Here is a 27,511-nt window from a genome sequence, read left to right on the forward strand (position 1 = left end):
AGCCGTGACCCGGTTGTGGGTGAACGGGGCGGCGGGGGGGTAGCATTGTAGTGTGCATCAGATGGCTGCCTATTGAATGGGAGCGGTGGTGGGCGATTCACTACCCACCTTTAGCCGCACCGTGTTCATTCTCGGCGGGCGGACACTGCAGGCAGCATACTGTAATGGAGGTGACTGTGGGGTGGTGTGGTAATGAGGGGGAGCCCCTTGCTGCCCCCAGTCATTCTCAGTAGTAACCCTGCTTGTACTGTTACGCACATAGCAGGAAGTCGTCTCTTGTCAGTACATCAGACGTGTTGACGACTGGTGCCTTCCTGCTGTGATAGCGTGTACAGTGCTGTGCAGAAGAGCTCATCTTAACCCTTTGTCTTCACCCTTCAACAATGTCTCTGAAACACAAATCTGATGCAAGTGCTGGTGATACAGTAAAGAAGAGAAAAACCGTCACCATGGAACATAAAGTAGAAATAATAAGGTCAGAGAGAGGTGAAACTCCATCATTCATTGGCAGAGCACTTGGTTACAGTCGGTCAACATGAGCATTTATTAAAGTAATGTACCTGTTCTGACTTACATACAAATTCAACTTAAGTATAAACCTACAGTTCCTATCTTGTACGTAACCCGGGGACTGCCTGTGCGCATATATATATATATATATATATATATATATATATATATATATATATATATATATATATATATATATATATATATATATATATATATATATATATATATATATATATATATATATATATATATATATATATATATATATATATATATATAAAAATCCAATGTCTGTCCGCTTTCCATGAAAGAACTATTTAACAGACTTAGACTGTTTTTTTTTTTTTCTATAATTTGCTTGAACATTCCGGTTGATTTTACGACTTCTCTCATCACACTAAGTATCATAGTTCGCTTTATTTGGGCGAATCTGAGAGCGACTCAGTGGGGCAAGCGGGCGGGCCCCCCTCACTTACGTGCCAGCCTCCATTTGAGTTGCTCTACCTCTCGCCACGTGTTGGAGTGCACCTTGCCTCCGCTTAGCTAGCAGACATCATCATCTCGAGATTGTTAAGGAGTAACGTTTGATGTTTTTGTGAGAGAGAGATCAGAGTTGCATGTGTTGTAGAGGGTAGCTGCCGATTGCCAGAGATATCACGGCCACGTGCTTTTCTCCCCACGCATGACACTTTATCCATCATGTCAAAAGATCAATCACCGCTTTGATCTGTGGACCTTGCGTTTAATGGGATTCTGTGTAGTTGTGGTAGTTTAATTGGCATATTGCCTTTTTAAAAAATGTGTCATGGTTTTTGGATCTTTGTGCACACGGTCTTGCCTTATTTGTTTTTATTGTGCACACTGTGCTGCCAGTGCTTTGTCATTTCGTCCCTGTATACTTGTACATGGTTGAGATGACAATAAAGTTGGCTGTGACTTACCACTGAAGTGCAAAACAAACCTTCACTTTTATCAGAAAAAAGCTTTCTAATTAAAATAACTATACATTAAGGTTGACAATATAACAACCAGATCTAATTAATATGTATGTAAAAATAAATATATACAGTACTAGCCGTGCCCCGCGGTTCCTCCTGCGTATTAGTGAAAAAGGACAGTGAGGAGAGCCCTACCTGGCTCCCCACTCCTGACGTCACGCTTCCCCCTCCCCTCGGCCTGCAGCCTCTGTCTCAGATTAACACCAATATATCGCTCCTGCAAGTGAACTATGATTCTTAGTGCAATGAGAGAAGTCGTAAAATCAACTGGAATGTTCAAGCAAATTATAGAAAAGACCTGGTCTAAATCCATTAAGAAGTTCTCTCGTTCACTAACTAAGCATAAGTAAGATGCACTTAAGTCCCGCTGCGTGTCTCTTGGATTTGTTCAGATGAATCGATACCGCAAGCGAATTATAATGCTTAGCGTGATGAGAGAAGTCGCAAAATCAACCAGAATGTTGAATCAAATTACAGAAAAAAACCAGATCTAAATCCGTTAAGTAGTTCTCTTGTGAAAAGCGGACAGACATACAGACAGACGTTGGATTTTATATACTGTATGTACTTGCATATAAGTCAGCTCTTGAACCCTGAAAAATCGATCGGAAAACCAGACCCCAACTTATACACCCTTTCAAAAATACAATACTTAATTTTTTTATTTTTTTTTTTCTCATCTTCTTGCCTTCTCCAATCTTGCATCAGTTTCTCAGAAATAGCGAATTTTGTTGCAGAAGCGCAGTTACCAATTTCTTTTGCCACTTCAATGACTTTTAATTTAAGACCAGCTTCATATTTTCTTCTGCTCGAACACTCCATCGTAGATAGGAGATGCTCCTACGATAAAGATGTATGTGGGTGTGAGATACAAAAAACAGTGCAAACGTCGCTTTGGAATAGTTCGGTATTGTGGTTACGTAGGCTGTGTGCTTCGCGGTTACTCTCTCAGGTGGGCGTTAGCATAGCATAAGCTCTTGGACCAATAGAGTGAGTTTTCCACATTCGACTTATACGACCGACATTATAAAATACTGGAAATTTTATAAGGTAAAATCAAGCCCCAACTTAAATGCGAGTATATACAGTATATGGAGATATATCTGCATTTTACCTAGGTATATGTTCATGGCAATACATTGAGTAGGAACAGCTTGATGTTATTAAAATTAATGAAGAGATACAAAAGCAAATAACAGTCCATAGCGTTTTCAGTTGATTTAGGGTGTAGGTGGAGTTTCTTTTTTCTTTTGATTCCTGGATGTGATTAGTTGACCAGCTAACACAGAGAAGAGGAAAACAAAACAACTCCTACAATGGCCATAGGGGAAAAAAAAAAAAAACCTACAGTCGGAAGACAGAAGCGAGCAAATCTAATAGTTAGGTCTGATGGTACTCCGTTTCTGCATCATGAAGGTCAGAATGACCTTGGCTAGCTGGTTGCCCACCCTCCACTGGGCCCAGTTGCTCCAGTTAGCACAGCTGATAAGAAGTTTCCAATACCTCCTCGTTTTCTCTGGTACCCCAGGTGACTGCAGAATCGAGAGCTTTGAGCAGGTGTGGGGTGGCACATAGTCCCACTCTACAGGATGGGAGACAAAGCACATATAAAGAAAACAAGCAATGGAGTGATGCTAGGTACTTATTAACACATCAAATAGCCAAACCTATAATCGGATAACTTGATTATGATATAACTAGCTGTGTGTGGTCTTCAGGACAAAAATCAACCCGAAGACTCCCTAGCAGTTTTACGATATTGATGAATTTATAGAGGCATCAACTAACCCTTAAGAATTACCCAATGTGGACCCTCCTCTGCTTGCTACCCCACCGGCCTTCCTAAGAAGACCCTGGCGATACCATTTCTTAGTCATATCGGGGGGAAAAAAAAGTGTATGCATGCGCCGTCTAGTGGCTGTGGCTGAGCCTGAACAGAGCGGACTGCTTCATAGTGCACACGCGCACACACAGACAGGTCTTTCGTTTATGTATGTCTTATTCCTGAAAAGCCAGATTAAAAAAAGGTTTGTTTTTTTTGTTTTGTTTTTTAAGAAGTTTTTCCAAATGTTCCATAGATTTAGCCGGGCGTATTTCTATTGGTAATTAATTCCAAATTTTAGGTGTATAAGAACAGAATCTTGATCTTGGCTAACACTTCTAGTTTGGGAGAAAAAAGAAATGCTTTAACAACAGAATTTATATGTCTATCCAACTTAAGGTTACTGTCAAATATCATGCCCGGGTTTCATGTGTGGTGCTAGTGGATCAAGATTACAATCGCAGACGCTATTGAGGTCAGAGAGCACAAACCTCACAGTCCCGCTTTTCTGTACATTAAGGCTGGTGTTTTTCAAGTTGAAGTGATTTCTTCACCAATGTGCTATATACTTTATGCATTTGCCATGTGAAATTGTGTTCTAAACTTAATCACTTTCTATAAACTAAAAAAATATATACAGGTGAGTCAAAATTATGTTAACACTAATGGATTATTTTTATCTCGACCACACCTTTCCAGGTCGTGGTGGACCTTTGCCATGGCTTCCACACTCCACTGATTTGACGCTCTCTGATTTCTGCTTATGGGGTATGGTGAAGGAGAAGCGCATGTATAGCAGGGAAGTTCATGATATCAATGACCTGAAGGACAGAATACGGACTGTGGTATCATCTATTCCCCGCAAAATGTGTCTCCGGGCTTTAAATGGCACTGTTGTTCGTTGGTTTTTGTGTGTTGAACATGATGGCAAACAGGTTGAGACATTCCTGTAAATCATCTTGCGCATATGAAGTATATTTTGTGAATAAATTGTTTCCGCCATTCAAATGTTAACATAATTTTCTACATGTTTTCCTCATTGGCACTTTAAATTGCAGGTTATGGGGCACGGAGCAAGAGCTTATAGACTTACCAAATATATGTCCAAGTTTTTCAAGCCGTGATAGTTGTCGAGTATTGACCCATATCTTGTGATTATACACATATTGTAAAACAGTTTATACAAGTAATATTTGAGCAAGAATCGCAACGAATCTTATGAAATTCAGCCAAAAGAAGACCAGCCATGTGTGATAGCTCAGCACTTCATGTTCATGTGCAACAGCCTTTCACGCCTCCTAATAATTAGATTATTAGATTATTTATAAAAGCACATTTAAAACAACAGAGGTTGCGCCAAAGTGCTAGACAAAAAAGCATTAAAATAAACACAATACAAACAATCCTGCAAAAGCTGATTAATAAAACTACCAATTATAACATCCACCACAATCCCATTATACACAGTGAAAGACAGAAGAAAACAAGTAGGTCTTAAGCCGACTTTTAAAAACCTGAGGATGAACACCTGATGTGAAGAAGCAAGTCATTCCAAAGCCTAGGAGCAACAACTGAAAAAGCTCAGTCTCCTCTGGACTTCAGCCGAGATCTTGGCACCACAATGAGTAAGTTGTCCAGATGACCTCAGTGCTCTTGGTGGCACATAGGGGTGAAGGGGGTCACAGATATATTTTGGAGCGAGACCATGCAAGGCTTTTAAAACAAACAACAAGATTTTAAAATCAATGCAACACCTCACCAGCAGCCAATGGAGAGAGGCTAGAATGGAGATGTGATTCCTTTTTTGAATTCTTATACCCTGTGATGCCCTGAGTAGCCCTTTTCCCGGGACATCGATAGTCATAACCGAGATGGACTGGTCAGTGGGGTGCGATCTGCCCCTGGAGCACCGATCGCTCGCTCGCTTCCTCACCGGGTCACTGACTGCCTGCTTCTGTACTACTGCACTCTCCTCAGACAGCCTGTTTCGGTCTTTTTCCATTCTTTTCCTTTCACTTTGTTTTTTTTTTTCTTTTCTCTCCAGTAATTATAGGCTCTCATCCTTATACCTTCTTTGGCTTGCCATCCTAATTACGAGCTATGAGGCAATTGGGAGCAACTGCGCCCTCATGGTCAAGTGTGTCCAACCCCAATTGCCCCACTGAACATCTCAGAGCTGCACAAACACCCACTGAGCGGCACTGTTTTATTTAAAAAATTAATTAATTCATTTATTTATTTTTACTCCCAAAATCCACAGACCCCTGTTGCACTTCACCACAGGACACTGGACTTTTAAATTCCAACACTGCCTGTTCCGTATCTGTCTTACTGTGCCACCCTAAGTGAGTCACATCACCTGCCAGTGGCCCAGTTATGTAATCCTTCATATAAGCACTGGGGGTGTGTACTTGACTGGTATTCACTATGGAAATGTCTGGAATGGTGCAGCGTGTGCCTCTTTTCCGATGTGCTATTGCTGCCACAGCTGAGATATGAGCAGCAAATGCAGTAGACGGCAACATTTTTCATTCAATTGAAAATTCAGTTTGCTTTTCAGAGGCCACTGGTTTTGTCGTGTGCTATGAATTATTTAAGGGCTTTTTTTTTGCTTTTGTGTTTGATAATTTGGCCCAGTATGCCAACTTGTCTGATGATTGTATCAGAAACATAAAATTAGGTCCATCTATCTTAACGATTGCAGCGTCTCCAGATGCAAGTAAGCCTCCATCCATTTCTCAAATATTCATATTTTAACATGCTCTGGCACACTTTTTTGCTATTGTCATCATAGAATTTATTAGTGTGTGCACTTACTTGGATTTTTTTTTTTAAATTTGTTTCCAGTTCATAAATCAAGCATGCATCTAACTGTCTCTTTTCTGGAGTTTGATTCAGAACATTGTTGTAGCAAGCTGAAGGCCATCCTGGATGTATTGGATACAAGGCAGGATCCTGCTAATCAGTACAGTAAGAAAATTTGACAGACAAGGAGTCCATTCAGTCCATCAAGCCTGTTTGTTTAGCTGATGTATCCAGCAGGGAGTGCTTGTGCTCCCCTGGGATGTGTTTCTTCATGCAGAACAGACTAGAGGCATTACCATCCCTTTTTGTAACCATGTTGGAAATAATTAAAGGAGAGAAATATGGTACCAAAAGAGGGAGATGCATTTAACCTGCTTTAAAAGGTAATATTCATTCCCAGTAATACAATGTACAGTAAAACCTTGATTATCTGTCACTCTATTCACTGTCTGCCTCTGTTAACCTCCAGCACCTACCTATCACTGTACTACTGGTGGCGTAAGGTACGCCGTAAGCTCTGCACTCTCCCTTGTGCCAGCGAGTGGTTGTCTTCCTCATCACCATGTGTCAGCCGCGTTTTGAAATCACAGTGTTATGTACCTTCAGTTTGAATAGTGTTTCGTTGCTTTTCTCTTTTCTTATATTTAAACTACTACACATTGTTATGGCCAATTAAATGTATACATGTGGTGATGGAATTGTCACAAAAATTGAAATCATTAAATGTTTATAAAACATTAGAACAATCTGGACGAGTACAGGCGATTCAGCCCAATAAAGCTTGCCAGTCCTGTCCACTTATTTCTTCTTTCAAGTTTTGAAAGTCCTTAAGGTCTTACTGTCTACCACACTACTTGGTTGCTTATTCAAAGTGTCTGTCATTCTTTGTGGAAAGAAAAACGTCCTAATGTTTGTGCGAAAGTTTCACTAACAAGTTTCCAACTGTTTAAAGAGCTCATTTTAAAGTCACCTTCTCGATCCACTGCACTAATTTATTTTATAATTTTAAACACTTCAGCCATATCTCCACTTAATCTTCTTTTGCATAAACTGTAAAGGCTCGGCTCTTTTAATCTTTCCTCATAACTCATCCCCTGTATCCCTGAATCAGCCTAGTCGCTCTTCTCTGGACCTTCTCTAGTGCTGTTATGACCTTTTTGTATCCTGGAGACCAAAACTGCACACTGGACTCCAGACGAGGCCTCACCAGTGTGTTATAAAGCTTGAGCAGAACCTCCTGTGACTTGTACTTCATACATCAAGGCGCTATATAACCTGACATTTTGTTAGCCGCCTTAATGGCTTATGGACACTGTCTGGCGGTCGATAGTGATGGGTCCATTACGACTCCTAAATCCTTCTCATAAGGTGTACTCTCGATTTTTCGACCGCCCATTGTGTATTTAAACCTCACATTTTTACTTCCTATGTGTAATTCTTTACATTTACTGACATTAAATTTCATCTGCCACAAATCTGCCCAAGCCTGTATACTATCCAGGTCCTTCTGTAATGATATAACGGATTCTAAATTATCTGCTAATCCACCTATCTTGGTATCTTCTGCACGCTTAACCAGCTTATTACTTATATTCCTTTTTAAATCATTTTTCTGTAGCCGAGGGTCAGGCCGCCAAGGTCCCCGCCTCTGGCCACCACCCAACTCGCACTGCACCTGACCTCCTTGGCCCCTCCCATAGGTGGTGAGCTCATGTGAAGGAGGACCCACGTTACCTCTTCGGGCTGTGCCCGGCCGAGCCCCATGTGTGCTGGCCCGGCCACCAGGCGCTCGCCATCGAGCCCCACCCCTAGGCCTGGCTCCAGAGGGGGGCCCTGGTGACCCGCGTCCGGGAAAGGGAAAAACGTCGTCCACAGTTTTATTCTTCATTGGAGGTGTTGAACCGTTCTTTGTCTCATCCCTCACCTAGGACCAGTTCCCCTTGGGTGGCCCTACCAGGGGAATAAAGCCCCGGACAACATAGCTCCTAGGATCATTGGGACACGCAAACACCTCCACCACGATAAGGTGACGGCTCCGCATCGAGAGGAGTCAGATGAGGTGGCTCGGGCATCTGATCAGGATGCCTCCTGGACGCCTCCCTGGTGAGGTATTCCGGGCATGTCCAACCGGGAGGAGGCCCCGGGGAAGACCCAGGACATGCTGGAGGGACTATGTCTCCCGGCTGGCCTGGGAACGCCTTGGGATTCTCCTGGAAGAACTGGAAGAAGTGGCCGGGGAGAGGGAAGTCTGGGCTTCTCTGGTTAAGCTGCTACCCCCGCGACCCGACCTCGGATAAGCGGAAGAGGATGGATGGATAAATCATTTTTATATATTAAAAATAGCAGCGGCCCTAGGCCCTAGAAACGATGAAAGTGCTTCAAGTATTGCTTCAATTTACAGAGCAGGTAGAACAACAGTGAATGATATAAAGCGTGATGCCGACAAAATTAAAAAACATGTCGAAAATGGAAACCACTGATGGTAATGTTTTTATATTAATGTTGTTCTTCTGCATTGTAATTTTCTTTTTAAATTAAATTATGCTTTGTTAATATATTGTGACATACAGGTAGCTTGTGATGTGCTGTTGGGGAGCAGAAAGGGTGGAAATGAATACTGAAAGTGATGGGACTGATTGAAGTGCTTCTGTTCAGTAATGGGTGGACAGGGGAAGTGAGGAGGAAAAGGAAGTTGCGGTGGAAGGAAATTCTGAGTAGGGAGTCGGGAGACAATAAGCAGGAGCGTTTGCGGTATAGAGAAAGACAAAACATAACTGATAGGAGATAAATTAACTGGTAGGGAAGCTATCTTTTATTGTTTTGGAGGTCTGCTCTGTAACCTAGATAACGGAGTATAAGACAGACAGAAGACTCTAAGTAAAATATAGAAAACTCCAGTACCTCTGAATTGTATTTGCTTATTACATAACTCATCCATCCATCCATTTTCTAACCCGCTGAATCCGAATAGGGTCACGGGGGTCCGCTGGAGCCAATCCCAGCCAACACAGGGCACAAGGCAGGAGCCAATCCTGGGCAGGGTGCCAACCCACCACAGGACACACACAAACACACCCACACACCAAGCACACACTAGGGCCAATTTAGAATCGCCAATCCACCTAACCTGCATGTCTTTGGATTGTGGGAGGAAACCGGAGCGCCCGGAGGAAACCCACGCAGACACGGGGAGAACGTGCAAATTCCACGCAGGGAGGACCCGGGAAGCGAACCTGGGCCTCCTAACTGCGAGGCAGCAGCGCTACCACTGCGCCACCGTGCCGCCCTACATAACTCATTACAATATTTTATAAATTGATTAATTTTGTTAATCCTATATTATATTTTGTTAATATAGTTTTGTAAATAAATATGACTATTTGCTAAACTAATCTACTGTATACAATTTTTAAAGTAGCTGTCCTGTTTTCCATCTTTTCTCTTATCCATCACAGCCTCAGTCCCAACCCCTGACGGATAATCAAGGTTTTACTGTACTTAGTCTGTGTATACTGTACGTGTCGTAACTGGGAGTCTCAAAACACTTTCAGCAATGCTCATCTGAGGGCGATATCACCATCAAACCCAGCCTAGTAATCAGGGCAAGCACCAAATCTAAAACAAAAGATTTATTCTTCACAAATGATATTCCAAATGCAATGAAGCTCTGTGAGACACAAAGGCAAAGTGGAATTACCTTAAACACCCAATCCAAATCAAACAAGTCTTAATACAGATTCCAAAAGCAGGGTCAAAACAGCAGAAATTGGAAAAATCTGAGATTTCAATAATGCAGAAATCACAATAAACATAAGTACACTCACAGACTCCCTGGCATATTCACAGTGAACCGCCGAGAACTGTGGGAGACCATTCGGATTTATAGGGTAGAGGACAGATCCTGGCTGTGATTGGCTGACGGCCCTGTCTCTTGGGGGACCTCCCACAGAACACATGGAACATAACACAGGCAGCTTACATACATAAACAATATCAAAACATTGACTTATGTCAATTATGTTAATAATTATTCTAAGAATTATGTTAATACATTATTCTAAGAATTTAAAATGAATTGAATTGAATTCCTTTTTTGTCCTTGTATGGTACAATGAGATTCGATATGCAGCTCCTCCATAAACTAATTTTTCCTGTAAAATAATTTGATGAAAAAAAATTAAAGTACAATATACAGTGGTACCTCGGTGTACGTCCTTAATCCGTTCCAGATCCTTGGACTTATACCAAACAGGACGTATACCAAACTAATTTTTCCCATAAGAAATAATGGGAAAATGATTAATCTGTTCCCATGAAAAAAAATCCTATTGCTATTGGCATATTATACATTGATGGGGTTGTATAAAATAATTTAAACACTGCTTAATACTAAAATACATAAATACAAAAGCAATTAGATGAAATAAATGAAAATTTTTTCCTCACTTTTTAATAACGTCCGTTTTTCTCAATCGTAGATACCGTCGTTCTCGGCAAACAGTATGTAACAGCCATGTCCCGGATACACATGCCACCTTCATGCTTTTCAACAATCAATTCAAATTTACGTGAAAAAACACAAAATCACGTTGTGACGATGCGAGTTTGCTGTATGCTCCCATCTGCTGTCGGGGAACCCTTGAACCCTACACCGTCAGTAATGTGCCTCACTGCTAAGCTCATCAGTAACAACAAAGCAAGGTGATGCTGAAAAAGTGCAAAGTGCTTTTATTAAAACACTCAACAAAACAAGGTGTTCAAATTAAAGTGCAGTCTCTAAAGTTCCAATAAATAATCCATAAAATCAGAAGTGAAACGTGGAGGTTAAAAAACAATACAAAAAAAGTCTTCTGAAAAACAACAAGGTTAAAATACAGCAGGAAGCATTCTTTTAAAACAAAAAAAAGAAGCCCGGTGCCTTTTTACCTGGTGGCCCCCCTGCTTCCCAACAGAGGAGTCGCCCTACTTGTAGCTGACATTCACTCTGCCTACTTCAGCTACTTCATATGTATGCATGCACGCTCTCTCTCTCTCTCTCTCTCTCTCTCTCTCTCTCCCCTCCCTACTGTTCTTTCTTTTTCCTCCCCTTCTAGCCGACTCGTGCTTCTATTTATCAAGATAAGCAGCTCCAGGAACAATCGCGAATGCAGATGGTCTCTCACCTGTGCACTTTGGTGAGAAATGCCCACATCACAAAACGCCCTGAGAACCTTCAGCCACACAACCACCATGCCCCATCACCAAGCCGCGAGCGCGGTGATTATTTATTTTAAAGCTGGCCTTTGACAGGAGCTGTGGACCCGCTATACCACACACGTAAAAATTCACAGAGTGTTATAGTGTGTGTTGTGCACTGAATGCTAGCAACTGGCGCACTGACGCTTGAGGGCAGTCGTGGCTTTGTCTCGAGAGAGGTAAACAAGGATAGCACGCGAGTCGTATTCCAAACAAAGGTCGTATACCAAGCAAAATTTTTTGTATCCAAACAATGTATGGTACAAGTTGGACTTATTCCAAAGCAGATGTATACCGAGGTACCACTGTACATGTACAGATAATAAAGAAGGTTCATAAAGTTGTACAAGTTTACTGTAAGGTAAATGTAATTATAAGTACAAACAGTTCTACTGGGAGCTCTTGATGGACTGATTGAGTGCATTTACACAACACTAGCTGTACCCCATGGCTTTGCCCACATAGTAATGAAACAGGACAAACTTCAAAAATCAATAGATGTTGCCACTATATCTGATCCTGCTCAGCTGTAACAGGACAGTGTTCCCAGCATGGGGAGAAAAGCAAATATCTCTGGCAGTCAGCAGCTACCTGTCTAAAACAGTTGTAGCCCTGATCTCTCTCTCAAAAACGTCAAACGTTACTCCTTAACAATCTGTAGATGATAATGTGTGCTGAAGAAACAGGTATGGCTAGCTAAGTGAAGGCAAAGTGTACTCCCAACACGTGGCGAGACGTAGAACAACTCGAACAGAGGCTGGCGAGTGAATGAGGAAGGTCCCGCCCCTGCTCTCAGCCCACAGCCACTCTGTTGGATTTGCATAAATACATCGGTACCGCTTGCGAAATGTGGTACTTAGCGTGATGAGAGAAGCCGCAAAATCAACCGGGAAGTTCAAGCAAATTATAGAAAACAACCAGATCTAAATCCGTTAAGTAATTCTCTTGGGAAAAGCGGACAGACAGACATACAGAATGTGCTTGGACCATGACATTTTTAAAACTGTTTCTTAGCGAGCCCTATGGGCCAATGGTAACCTACAATCCAAATTTCAAGTCCCAAGTCCTCATGGGAGATTACGTTATATATATAATATACACAGGGGGTCCTCGGGTTACAACGTCTCGACATACAATGTTTCGAGTTTACTACCCTCACTCCCATAAAAACTTAAAAAAATCGAGACGTGAGAATGATTAAAGGTTAGGATTATTTTTTACACTCATTTTTTCTGTTAATACAGTACAGTACAGTACAGTATATTTATGTCCTTTTCTTTTATCTGCAGCTTAGTTGTGTTTTTATGTTCTAGATTATGATTTTGCAAAAGTGTTAGGATAGGCAAGTGACTCAGGCTAAGGTGTGTTTCGACTTACACCAAAATTCGGGTTACATCACTGTTGTAGGAACGGAACTGTGTTGTAACCGAGGACCCCCTATATATATATATATATATATCTATCAGTATATATATCAGTATATATATATATATATATATATATATATATATATATATATATATATATATATATATATATACAGTATATATATATATATATATATATATATATATATATATATACAGTATATATATATATATATATATATATATATATATATATACACATTTATTTCTAGATCACGTTTTCATACAAATGATGTAGCTTAAAGTACTTTACAAGATGAAGAAAGAAAAAAATATAAAAATTTGGCAATGCTAATTAACATAGAATAAAGCAAGGTCCGTTGGCCAGGGAGGACGGAAAAAACAATCCAAAAAAAACTCCAGATGGCTGGAGAAAAAAAAAAAAAATCTGCAGGGGTTCCGAGGCCACAATACTACCCAGTCGCCACTGGGCATTCTACGTAACATAAATGATCTCAATCAGTCCTCATGGGTTTCAGGCTTCACATGGAAGAATTAGACGATACTGGTCATGTGGACCTCTGGCCTTCAATCCATCAATGTAGGGACTGCATGCTGCTTTGATCAGGTGGTGGGGGCGCAGATCACCACTACAGAAAACCGGAAAAAGAACAGCAGAGAAAGTAGGGGTTAGTACTGATTTGGGAGACATGGGGAGGAAAAAACAATAAATAAATAAATGATAATTAAATGCATATACAGAATATCATACTTACACTAAAATGAAGCTATGAGAAAGACATGTTCAAGTAATTGGTTTTTAGCAGTTTTTTTTTTAAATGCTCCTCCGTATTAGTATAGCTCTTGGGATGAAACTGTCTCTGAGCCTCGAGGTCCATGCAAGGAAGGCTCTGAAATGTTGACTGGATGGGAGAAGTTCAAATAGACTGTGGCATGGCTGAGTGGAATCCATGCAGATGCTGGTGGCTTTCCTGAGGCAGCGTGTTCTGTAAATGTCCTCCAGGGCTGAAAGCTGCACCCCGACAATCTTCTATGCTCTCGACACAACCCGCTATAGAGCTTTCCGATCAGTGGCTGTACAGCTATGATACCACACACACAGATACAATGGGTTAAAATACTCTCAGTGGTGCAGTGTTAGCAGGTCAGCAGCACTTGTCGAGGGAGGCCAGCTTTTTTCAGCATCCATTGCTGTGCCTTCGTCAGCAGTGCCGTGGTGTTAGCTGTCCATGAATGGTCACTGGTGATCTACAGTATATCCCCAGAAACCTTAAGCTTGACACTCACTCCACCCTATCGCCATTGATGAAAACAGGAGCACGATCCTCATCACGTGATCTTCTAAAATCAATGATGAGCTCCTTGGTCTTCCCTGTGTTGGGGGACAGGTTGTTCACTGAGCACCATCTCACCAGATTTTTCACCTCCACTTTGTAGGCCGATTCGTCATTATTGTAAATTAGCCTAGTCACTGTTGTGTCATGTGCAAATTTAATGACGGTATTGGTGGTATGTGCAGGTACACAATCGTGAGTGAAGATGGAGTAGAGGATGAGACTCAGTACACTGCCTTGCGGCGTGCTTGTGTTCAGGGTTATGGTAGAAGAGAGACAAGGACCCAGCCGAACCACTTGATGGCACTCCGATAGGAAGCTGAGGATCCAGTTACATAGTGGTATGCTAAGAACCCCCACTGGTTCAGTTGATGGATGAGCTGGAAAGGGACAACAGTATTAAAAGCAGAGCTATACTCTGTAAATAGCATCCTGACATATGTGCCCTGTCTCTCCAGATGAGTCGGGGCAGGGTGCAGAGCTAGAGAGATGGCTTCCTCTGTAGATATATTAGCTCTGTAAGCAAACTGATACGAGTCCAGGGAGGCGGGGATGTTGGCTTTAATGTGGGAGAGAGCGCCAGTCTTTCAAAGCACTTTGTTATTATCGGTGTAGGAGCGATTGGATGATAGCCATTCATATTACTAATGTTTGTTTTCTTTGGCACTGACACAATGATGGCTGACTTCGGGATCGTTTCCAATGTCAAGGGGAGATTAAAGATATTTGTAAATACCTAAGTGAGCTGCTCAGCACAGTTCCAGATCACCCATCTCGAAACTCCGTAATGTCCAGCAGCTTTACGTGTATTGACTCTGTAGTCTGTGCCACACATCATACATGTTCATTCTAAAGGTGGGAGTCTTGGCATCCTCTGTGGCTATAATCTTTATAGGTGGAGTAAGGTTGCTGGATTCAAAGCGGGCAAAAAAATGTGTTGAGGTCATTGACCAATGGAGGAAGATGGGCTCTGCCTTTGTGGTCCGTAGCAGCTCTTATACTTATCCACATATCCCTGGAGTCCATGCTGAAGAAGTGATCCTCCATATATTTCTCTTAGTTGTCTTTTGGCCTTTTTTTACATTTGACCTGGCAACATTATAGACCAGGGGTTCTCAAACTCGGTCCATAGCAGCAGAGATAGCCAGCAGGATTATTTTCCCCCCAAAGTTTTCAAAGTGTTCCTTTAAATTTTGTTTGAGCAGTGTGTGTGTGTGTGTATGTATGTAAACTGCTCAAAAAAATTAAAGGAACACTTTGAAAACACATCAGATCTCAATGGGAAAAAGAAATCCTCCTGGATATCTATACTGATATAGACTGGGTAATGTGTTAGGAACGAAAGGATGCCACATCGTTTGATGGAAATGAAAATGATCAACCTACAGAGCCCTAAATTCAAAGACGCCCCAAAAATCAAAGTGAAAAAATTATGTGGCAGGCTAGTCCGTTTTGCCAAAATTTAATTGCAGCAACTCAAAATTGTACGCAGCACTTTGTATGGCCCCTGTGTTCTTGTATACATTCCTGACAACATCGGTGCATGCTTCTAATGAGATGACAGATGGTGTTCAATCAATCAATCAACATTTATTTATATAGCACATATTCATACAAAAAAATGTAGCTCAAAGTGCTTTACAAAATAAATAGAAAAATAGAAGACACAATAAAAAATAAACATAAGTCAACATTAATTAACATAGAATAAGAGTAAGGTCCGATGGCCAGGGTGGACAGAAAAAACAAAAAAACTCCAAAAGCTGGAGAAAAAAATAAAATCTGTAGGGGTTCCAGACCAAGAGACCGTCCAGTCCCCTCTGGGCAATCTACCTAACATTAGTCAAACAGTCCTCTTTGTATTTAGGGTTTTCATGGAAGGACCTGATGATGATGGTCACGTAGACTTCTGGCTTTCAGTCCATCAATGTTGGAGCATCATGATGCTTTGAGTAGGTGGTGGTGGCGCAGGCTGCCACCACAAAGAAACCGGAAAAAGAAACAGAAGAGAGAGTAGGGGTCAGTATGGATTTTAGAGCCACTGTGAATAGTTATTATGAAGAATTGAACATACAGAGTATCAGGATTAAGTTAAAGTGAAGTTATGAGAAGGCCATGTTAAAGTAATGTGTTTTCAGCAGTATTTTAAAGTGCTCCACTGTATTTGCCTGGCGAATTCCAATTGGCAGGCTATTCCAGATTTTAGGTGCATAGCAGCAGAAGGCCGCCCGCCTCGCCACTTCTTTTAAGTTTAGCTTTTGGAATTCTAAGGAGACACTCATTTGAAGATCTAAGGTTACGATTTGGAATATAACTCGTCAGGCATTCAGATATATAAGATGGAGCAAGATTATTTAAGGCTTTATAAACCATAAGCAGTATTTTAAAGTCAATCCTGAATGACACAGGTAACCAGTGTAGTGACATCAAAACTGGAGAAATGTGTTTGGATTTTCTTTTCCCAGTTAGGATTCTAGCAGCTGCATTCTGCACTCGTTGCAAGTGATTGATGTCTTTTTTGGGTAGTCCTGAGAGGAGTGCGTTACAGTAATCTAGTCGACTGAAAACAAAAGCGTGAATTAATTTCTCCGCATCTTTCAATGATATAAGAGGTCTAACTTTACTTATGTTTCTTAAGTGAAAAAATGCTGTCCTAGTGGTCTGGTGAATATGCAATTTAAAATTCAGATTACAGTCAACGGTTACCCCTAAATTTTTTACTTCCGTCTTAACTTTTAATCTTAGTGCATCAAGTTTATTTCTGATAACCTCATTGAATCCATTATTGCCAATTACTAAAATTTCAGTTTTCTCTTTATTTAGTTTGAGAAAATTACTATTCATCCATTCAGAAATACCAGTAAGACATTGTGTTAGTGAATCGAAAGAGTCGGAGTCATCAGGTGCTATAGATAAGTACAGCTGTGTGTCATCAGCATAGCTGTGGTAGCTCACGTTGTAACCTGAGATAATCTGACCTAACGGAAGCATGTAGATTGAGAACAGCAGCGGACCCAGGATAGAGCCTTTGTGTTGTGTCGTGTCAATGGTATCAATTCCTTCATCCTCCAGGAACTGCCTGCATACTCTCACCACATGAGGCCAGGAATTGTCGTGCACCAGGAGCCACTGTGCCAGCATAGGGTCTGACAATGGGTCTAAGGATTTCATCCTGATACCTAATGGCAGCCAAGGTGCCTTTGTCAAGCCTGTAGCGGTCTGTGTGACCCTCCATGGATATGCCTCCCCAGACAATCATTAACCCACCACCAAAGTGCTCATGCTGAATGATGTTACAGGCAGCATAATGTTCTCCATGGCTTCTCCAGACCCTTTCACTTCTGTCACGTGCTCAGGGTGAACCTGCTGTCATCTGTAAAAAGCACAGGGCACCAGTGGTGCATCTGCCAATTCTGGTATTCTATGGCGAATTCCAATCGAGCTGCATGCTGCTGGGCAGTGAGCTCAGGGCCCATTAGAGGACATGGGGCCCTTGGGTCACCCTCATGAAGTCTTTCTGGTGGTTTGGTCAGAGATATTCACACCAGTGGCCTGCTGGAGGTCATTTTGTAGGGCTCTGGCAGTGCTCATCCTGTTCCTCCTTGCCCAAAGGAACAGATACTGGGTTATGGACCTTCTATGGCCCTCTCCAGCTCTCCTAGAGTAACTGCTTGTCTCCTAGAATCTCCTCCATGCCCTTAAGACTGTGCAGGGAGACACAGCAAACCTTCTGGCAATGACATGTATTGATGTGCCATCCTGGAGAAGTTGGACTACCTGTGCAACCTCTGTAGGGTCCAGGTATCGCCTCATGCTACCAGTAGTGACACTGACTGTAGCCAAATGCAAAACTAGTGAAGAAACAGTCAGAAAAGATGAGGAGGGAAAAATGTCAGTGGCCTCCACCTGTTAAACCATTCCTGTTTTGGGGGTCATCTCATTGTTGCCCCTCTAGTGCATCTGTTGTTAATTTCATTAACACCACAGCATATAATATGTCTGTATGTATGTGTGTGTGTGTGTGTGTGTATATATGTGTATGTATATATGTGTATATATATATATATATATGTGTGTGTGTGTGTATGTATATTCAGTAATCCCTCCTCAATCGCAGGGGTTGCATTCCAGAACCCCTCGCGATAGGTGAAAATTCACGAGGTAGAAACCATATGTTTGTATGGTTATTTTTATATATTTTAAGCCCTTATAAACTCTCACACACTGTTTATAAATATTCCCCGCACAGTTATACAGCATAAACCCTTTATATCCTCTTAGCTATTAGGTAAGATTCATTGAAATTATGTATGTAAACACACTGTTTATATACTACTCACAAACATACGTATCGTATATCATTGAGGAGTTTTATTTAATACGTAATACAGTTTTAAACATATTGTAATTGATTAGGTAATATAAAAATAAGTGAAAAATCTATAACATGTAAATGCTATACGTAAAACCTAAATGTTATTTTAAAGATACTGTAGAGCGTCTCCGATATCACATATGTTACAGCCATTAAGACAGACAGGCCACCGGCAATAAATACCTACAATGCAAGAAAATTTGTATAAAATGTGTGTACAGTTACAATAAACGTACGTAGAAATTAGTTATGGGTACTCCCCAACAATGACACGATGACTTGTTCGATAATGATGAGTTTAGTTTTACTGCACAACAAAGGAGAGTGTTACAGCTCTTCTAAAGGACCTTCTTCTGGTGATTGTGTAGCACCGCCGTTGTTCTTCTTCCGGCAGTCATCAATCCAAATCCCTAAAGCAGATTCCATCTGGACTACCGCCTTATTACGTCCACTTACAACTCGTTTTGCGCCCTGGTTAAAGGACACTGCGGCCGTAGATCTTATATTCTTTTCCTCCTTTTTGAATAAAAAGAATCGTGGACTCATTGATGCCGTAATGGTGTCCTGCAGCAGTGTAGCTGTTCCCATACTTCAGCATATCGAAAACTTTTACCTTTTCGGCAAACATTAGCATCTTCCATTGGCGCCTAGGCACGGCTCCTGAAGCAGTAGCAGGAGCAGATCATTTTGGAGCCATAATGAAGGGCTTAACTATGCACAAAGATAAACACAACAGTTAACTCTTTACACAGCGAAACACGTTGATGCTGAACGAGCGAGACGAGACTTCCTGGTTAATGCAACGGAATCAAATTCGACGCGCCGTCGCTGAGCCAATCAGCACACAGGAATTTAACTGCGTGCTCTGATTGGGTAGTTTCTCAGCCATCCGCCAATAGCGTCCCTTGTATGAAATCAACTGGGCAAAGCAACTGAGAAAGCATGTACCAGAAGTAAATTGTCCCCAGAAACCCACGAAGCAGCAAAAAATCTGCGTTATTATATTTCGATATGCTTACATATAAAATCCACGATAGAGTGAAGCCACAAAAGTCGAAGTGCGATCTAGCGAGGGATTACTGTATAATTTTTTTTTTTTTTAAACCAAACGTTCTTTTCTAATTTCTATATTGTTTCCAAAACGCAGAATCTGGGAAATAACAGTTCACTTAATTAACCCAGAAGTGAAATTAAAAACAAAAGCTATTTGGAACAAAAACTGCAGCCACAGTGGGTCCCCAGTACCGTGTTTGGGAGTCCCAGCTGTAGACTATGAGATCCCCAGATTTAAATGCCTGGTTATTTGCTTTTAAAAGGGATTTCACCTCTTTGTTCATCCATGGTTTCATATTTGGAAAATTTTGTTATCTTTTCCTCCCTAGTGACATTTATCCACTGAAGCTACAGATGTAAAAATGAACAGTGGGTGTGTATTCCTTCAGGTCTGCTTCTGTGCCCCGTTCAGCCTGCTGATCACACAGTCCCCACACTCAAAGCCGTCCTGGAGTGGGGATATGGCTTGCTCAGGCCATATCTTCACTATCTTTGTGTCAGCTTTGTTTCAGTGGAGAAGAGGTCTGCATGTAGGTGTCAAAAATAATAAAAATGGTCAAAGTGTCCAAGGGATTGGGGTAAGGAGGGCTTGTGTATGGTTTATCCAGGGTGTTTGATCCCTTGGTAGGACACTGCACGTGTTGGTAATATATCTGGAGCACACTTTGAAGATCTGTTTGGTTTAAATCGCCAGCAATAATGCAGGCAGCATCTGGGTGAGCATCCTGTTGTTTACTGACGGCCGAGTGCAGCTGTGCTAGTGCTAGCTTAGCAGTGGCTTGGGGTGGAATGTATCTGTGCATCGCTGTGGTGACAACAGAAAGTTCCCTTGGTAGATAAAATGGCCTGCATTTGAGCATTACGTATTCCAAATCTGGGGAGCAGCAACTCTCTATGTCAGTGTGGTTTTGTCCACCAGTTATTATTTATGTAGACACAGAGCCCTCCGCCCTTGTGAGTTCACTGACCTTTTGGCTCGATACAATATAATACAATTTATTGTGTATAGCCCAAAATCACACAAGAGGTGCCGCAATGGGCTTTAACAGGCCCTGCCTCTTGACAGCCCCCCCAGCCTTGACTCTATAAGAAGACAGGGAAAAACTCCCAAAAAAACCCTTCTACGAAAAAAATGGAAGAAACCTTAGGAAAGGCAGTTCAAAGAGAGACCCCTTTCCAGGTAGGTTGGGAGTGCAGTAGGTGTCAAAAAGAAAAAGGGGGTCAATACAATACAATACACAGAACAGAACACAAGTCATCCTCAATACAATATAATAGTGCAATAAAAATATTACAAATACGGAGCAGAATTCAACAGTAGATGATATCAGAGAATATGATTTTGATTTGTTCAGAGTCTTGGAGACCTTGGCTATCAAGCTGCCTCCCCCATTGGCCATTCAACAACTGAGTCAGTGCTGGGCCAGTCAATCCGATGAAAGAACCCCTCTACCCGATGATTAACACGATCTTCCATCAGAGATGACTTTACCTTAGCTGGGCAAAACAACTTGGCAGGTGGGCAGTGGTGCCGAGTGCCACATGTGACTACCGAGAAGAGAAACCGAATAGGTGAGGGTTAGTAACAAATTAGAGCTTTCATCTTTCTATTATAAAAAAAAAAAAAAACACTTGCGACAAGACTTTTTCCCGGGGTCAAGACGTGATCTTTTGAAGAGAGACAGAGACACTTTGACTTCCCGCGTGACAGACAAGTCACGTCATATTTACAACCTTCAGAAGCAAGTCCCGTTAAACACATGCAGAGCAAGTTAGAGATAATGGAAACAGGAAAATTCGAAAGTCCCAAAAAATCAAAGTAAAGATTGCATTAGCGCAAACAAACTGAAAATATTACTCGGGGGAATAACAGAACAGCAAAAAGAAAGTTAATATTCAGGTGCTGTACAGGCTTTTAAACGTTCGAAGTGCCACACGAAATGCAGATCACGTGGCACGCAGCAGCTGCAAGCCAGCGGCTGCTCGAGCAAAGATGAGGTTAAAAAAAAAAACCTGTGACTTGTTTCCGAATGTATCAGTGTTTAAGAGGAGTTTCGGAGCGGCGCGTGTCCTTGGGGTATGTTCAGCCCCCCTCTTCACAATGGTGCCTAACGCTGCTGGGGGGATGGGTAGGCGAGCAAATTGCAGATCACACATGACGGCAGCAGAAGCAGCACGCCAGCAGCTGCTCAAGCTTGTTTCCCATTGTATCACCGTTTAAGAGGGGTTTTGGAGAAGTGCCCGCCTTGGGGAAGAAGTTGGCAAGCAGGGGGCAAAGCCCCCTAGTATTACTTATGTTTTAGTACTAATAACTAACAACAGAGATGTTGTCTGTACGGTTAATCAGCAGCTCTAGTCAGGGTGTGATAAAGTAGTGAGTCTTCAGCCAGGATTTGAAAGCTGAGACCAAATGGGCATCTCTTATAGTAGCTGGCAGACCAGTCCACAGTTTTAGGGGCCTTTTAACTAAAAGCTCAACCTCCCCCTGTTATTTTATTAGCCCTTGGAATCATAAGCAGACTGACATCTTGAGATTTTAACGTGCACTCTGGTTTGTAAGTCATGATGAGTTCAGACACGTAAGCCGGACCTCGGCTATTTAAGGCTTTACATGTTAAAAGGAGGATTTTGAATGATACACTGACCTGCTAGTTAGCTGCGCAACTCCATCAGGAATCAGTTTGCTGAACCACATATCCGTAAAAAATCAGCGCACCGCAGTCCCTTATGGATTGTTGTATGTTAAGTCACAGCCTTAGTTTGTCAAGTTTTTTGGTAAGTGACCGGACATTTGATAAAAAGATGCTTGGTAGCGATGGTCTATGTGAAGTCTTACAAGATCTTGCCCGAAGATCGGGCCTGAGTTGCCAAGAAAGCTGGCGTATTGTAATCTCTTTAATTAGGCCAGTAAAGTGTGTCCTTTTTGCTTGATTTCTAATTACATCCACCATGGCTAACACGGTGCAACACCCGAGTACTACATAAATAATAATATAAAAAAGCCACAACCGCACTGCTACAGCCTTTAAACTCAAACTGTAATAGGTAAGGGTGCCAAAAGGTAGCCCAGTGATTTACGATGGCATTGATGAATTGCCTTTTAACTTTGCAAGTCATCCCGACTGACTGGAAAATGGGACTTGTCGTCCCAATCTGGAAAGGAAAAGGTGATCATCTAGATTGCGGCAACTACAGGGGGATGACACTGCTCTCAGTGCCGGGTAAGGTCGTTGCTAGGGTTGTCCTCCATGCGATCCGTCATCATTTGCTCACCTTCCAGCGACCGGAGCTGTCTGCTTTTTCACCTAAGATGTCGACCATCGACCGCATCCTGACACTAAGGATTCTCATGGAGCACAAATGTGAATATTGGCAGAGTTTCTTTGCAGCCTTTGTCGGTTTTTGTAAAGTTTTCAACTCGGTTGATCGAGCTGCCCTTTGGGACATCCTGAAACCTCACGAGATCCCCTCAAAGCTGCTGGATGTCATGGCCGGCCTGTACCCTGGTACCATGAGTGCTGTGCAGAGTGGAGGCAGAACCTCTGCGTTTTTCCCAGTTGATTCTGGGGTCTGTCAGCGGTGTGTTCTGCTCCTACTCTGTTCAATGCTTACATAGACTGGGTGTTAGGCAAGGTCATGGGGTCCACCAGCTGTGGGGCAACTGTTGGCAAAGAAAGATTCACTGATCTTGACTTTGCCGACAATGCTGTGATCTTCATGGAGTTAGTGGAGGCTCTGATTGGGGCACTCAAGAGACCTGAGTGAGGAGTCTGAGTGTCTGGGCTTGCGAGTGTCCTGATGAAAACCAAGAACAAGGCCTTTAATGACCTCTTGGGTACAGCCATCAGCAGTGTGTCTGTTTGCAGAGAGAGTGTTGACCTTGTTGAGAGGTTTTCTTACCTCATGTTTCTGGTGACTCTTCCTATGAAGTCAGTAGACCGACTGGGAGAGCATGGGGGGGTCATGAGGCTGCTGGAAAGGGGTGTGTGGCGCTCCCACAAAAGGGCGAAGGTCCAAGTCTTTAGAGTCCTGGTGCTCCCTGTTTTGTGAGACATGGCTGCTATCCAGTGACCTGAGATGAAGACTGGACCTCCTTCATTTGTGTCTCTTTGGGGAATCCTTGGGTTCCGCTGGTTTGACTTTGTGTTGCTCATGGAGTCCCGAATGAGGCACATGACCTGCATTGTAAGGGAGCGTCAGTTATGGCACTACGGCTGTGTGGTGTGATTACCCTGAGAGTAATCGGCTCACAGGACCCTCATTTCTGAGGACCCGAGTGGCCAATGGGACACCCACCTAACACCTGGCTGCGGCAGATAGAGGATCATTTCTGGAGGGTGGGGACTGGACAGCTTGGGGGGTTGCCAACTAGGGTCCCAAGCTGTTTCGTCTTGTGGTAGATGCGGCAAAGCACTGTACCAGTGTATGGTCCCTGACCTTACTTTTGAATGTGGTCAGTCAATCAGATATACAAGTCTAATTACAAATGGAGTTGGAGTCAGTGTTGGTGGTACAATGATTTACGAGTCTGAGTCAAAGGTTTTGTATATCCAGTCCACGCCTCTAACCCCGCCCAGTAAGTAAAGGTTCCCCTTTAGGGGTCAGATTTGTGGGATGGGACATAGTCTATGGTCCTCCCTGATGAAATGATAGAGGTGTGCACATACCATGGGGTATGTACTGTCGTAGGTTCGAGGCCCCCTTGATATAAGGATACTCCTGGGTGCCAGTATGAAATGTTGAAAATTTTATTATGTACACCCACCTTGTAGAACAATCTTTGTTAATAATAATATAATAATAATTCTTTATTTATTTGTCACATGCATAGTTATACAGGACAACACGCAGTGAAATGCATCTTTTCACATACCCCTTGGGGTCAGAGCACAGGGTCAGCCATTGTACAGCACCCCTGGAGCAATTGAAGATTAAGAGCCTTGTTCAACGGCCCAGCAGAGTGGTAGTGACGGGAATTCGAACCGGCTACCTTCGGGATGCCAACAGTTTGTCAAAGTTTCCCTGCTAAGGATACCCACTGTAGTAATCGCTTGGTATACTCGGTTTAGCTAAACTGTAAATCTTTGGAACATGGGAATGAAAACTTGAGTGCCAGGAGCTCAGCCCAAACAGATATGGTGAGAGTGTGCCTCCCCAAACAGCGGGTGACTGGGCTGGAATTTGACCCCGGGGATAGGTGGCCATGAGCCAGAAGCACTAAGCACTGCATCTCAGTGCCTCTCCAGCCTTAGGGAAGTAACTTAAACCTTTTGACTGATTAAAGTGTTAACTGTTTTTTTTTTTAGTACTAGTCGGCAAAGTATACAAAACTGGAATAACAGCCATACTCATAATTTTTGTTTTTTCTTTTATTTTTTTCAGCTATTGTTTGGAACCTTTCTCATTTACCCAAGCTATGAGAACAACATTAGACTGAACCCAACTCGTTAAAGTGTGGTGTGGATATTTTAAATTGTATGCAGAGCTTTACCTCTGTGTTAATGCGATGTACTAACAAGGCCTTCGGTTAAGGTAAGCCTTTCATTTTAATCCATGCCTCTGCTGCTGGACCAATTCATGTTGATTCAGTCGCTACATACAACAAATGGGGACCTCACATAGGGTGCTACAGTATCAGACACTCAAGTGACTCCTCAGCTCTGCTCTTCTAGTTTACTTCTTGTATGTCTCATTCTTGCCCAGCGGGGTCAGTCGGTCTCGTGGCCTTGGATCCCCTGCGGATTTTGTGGGGTTTTTTTTCCCTCCAGCTCTGTGGAGTTTTTTTTTTTTTTTTTTCCTGTCTTCCTAGGCCAAGGGAGACCAACTCCAGTCCTGGTGGGCCACAGTGGCTGCAGGTTTTCATTCTAAGCCTTTTCCTAATCAGCAATTAGCTTCCACTGCTAATTAACTCCTTTTCCCTTCATTTTAAAAGCACTGTTTTAAGGATTCAGTCCTCTGAATTGATTTGTTTCTTCATTAATTGGCAGCCAAACAGAAATGAAATGTGAAATCAGCCAACAGATGACCAGCTAAATTGTGATTTCAAACTCCTGCCAATTTCACTCCAACCAGACCCTTAATGAGAAGCCAATTCTTGCTGTTAATAAAGTTGTTCTTTGAATATCAGGACTTGTTGCTGCTCTCATTGGGCCACAGCAGACTGTTGATTTTCTGTTTTTTCCAAGATGTTTTGGTGACCTGAGCAGACCAACATGACGAAGACCTTGACCTTTTTTCATTTTCGGGTTAGCTGGTCACTTGGTGTCTTTTTGTGTGTCATTATTGTTTGGCTGCTCATTAAGGAAAAAGAAACAACTAAGGGGTCTGAGTCACGTCAATTAAAATTAAGGAAAAACAAGTTAATCAGCAGCAAAATGGCTCACTAATTAAGAAGATGGTTAGAATGAAAACCTGCATCCACTACGGCCCACCAGGACTGGAGTTGGACCCCCCGTCCTAGCCATTGGACTTTACTTTATTCTTTGTTACTTAGTATTGCCTAATCTTATTTTTATATTGTTATTTTTATAAACTTTTCATTCTTCATCTTGTAAAGCACTTTGAGCTACATCAGTTGTATGAAAATGTGCTCTAGAAATAAATGGTGTTGTTGCTGTCATGAAACTGCTGCCCATCATTATCTTCTAACTTCCATCAAGCTGTACATTGCCCTCCATAATGTTGGGGGCAAAGACCCATTTTTCCTTGATTCCACCCTCTACTCCACAGTTTTAAATTACAAATCAAACAATTCAGACATTGTGATTAAAGTTCTCATTGCAGGCTCTCATTTAAGGGGATTTGTAGACATTTTGGTCACATGACACTTTTTCTACACAGTCCCCATTTCAGGGCACCATAATGTTTAAAACAATTGGTATCACAGGTGTTTGTGATTCCTCAGTTGAGTTTCATGTCTTCATAAGACACCTCGGCCTGCTTCTACCCTTTGGTGTCTGTAGGTGCCATTGTTCAACATGAGAACAAGAGCTGTGCCAGTGAAAGTTAAAAAAGCCATTATGAGGCTGAAAAACAAGAATCAAACCATTGGGAGACATCAGTGAAACCTCACTCAGGGTGACCAAAATCAACTGTCTGGAATATTATGAAGAAGAAAGAACACACTGGTGGGCTCAGTAATCACAAAGGGATTGGTAGGCCAAGGACGACAGAAGAATCCTCACTATGGTCAAGAAAAAGACCCAAACACCTGTCTGACAGATCAAAAACAGTCTACAGGGGGCCGATGTGGACGTGTCAGAGACGACTATGAACAGAAAACACAGAGGCCACACTGCAAGATGTAAACCACAAAGACAGGATGGCCGGATTACAGTTTATAAAAAAGGACTTAAAAAAAATCTAGAGAATTCTGTGAAGAAGGTCTTGTGAACAGACGAGGCAAAGATGAACCTCATCAAGAGCTGAGTGTGGAGATGACAAGGAATTGCCCAAGATCCAAAGCAGACCACCTCATCTTTTAAACATGGTGCTGGGGGTGTTATGACTTGGATATATATGGCTGCCACAGGTCCTGGCACACTTCTCTTCATTGATGATGGAACTGCTGATGGCAAAATGAATTCTAAGGTGTGTAGAAACTTTTCATCTGCTTAAGTTCCAGTCAATTCCTCCAAACGCAATGGGCGACACTTCATCCTATAAGATAAAGACTGAGTCGCTTTCTTTGAGCTTCATGCTGTAGCCTCGCACTTCTGGGCCAGACAGGCAGACACACACACTTCCAATGCGTAGATGTTTATATACAGAGTATGGGCTTCGCCCACCCCCCCCACCAATCTGTACGCCGTTGTGAAGAGGGGGGCTGAACACACCCCAAGGAGATGCGGTTGCTCCTCCGAATCCCCTCTTAAACCGTGATACAATGGGAAACAAATAACAGTTGTAGCGGAGCTACATAGTAATAATGTATTTGATGTGTGTGCTAAGTGCGTGTTATTTCCATCGTCCCGTTTACTGTTCATTAT

The 27,511-nt window shown here is 42.2% G+C and overlaps 1 protein-coding gene across 3 annotated transcripts in view; it reads left to right on the forward strand.

Moving 5' to 3' along the window:
- The window catches only part of pomgnt2 (protein O-linked mannose N-acetylglucosaminyltransferase 2 (beta 1,4-)), an 89,361-nt gene that overhangs the window by 38,436 nt on the left and 23,414 nt on the right, over window positions 1–27,511 (forward strand). For all 3 annotated transcript variants that reach the window (XM_039736990.1, XM_039736992.1, XM_039736991.1), the window contains exon 3: window positions 24,906–25,055. The gene's annotated coding sequence lies outside the window, so the exon portion shown is untranslated. The remainder of the gene's footprint in view (window positions 1–24,905; window positions 25,056–27,511) is intronic.

This window comes from Polypterus senegalus, chromosome 15 (assembly GCF_016835505.1).
Source record: "Polypterus senegalus isolate Bchr_013 chromosome 15, ASM1683550v1, whole genome shotgun sequence".
Classification (NCBI taxonomy): domain Eukaryota; kingdom Metazoa; phylum Chordata; class Cladistia; order Polypteriformes; family Polypteridae; genus Polypterus; species Polypterus senegalus.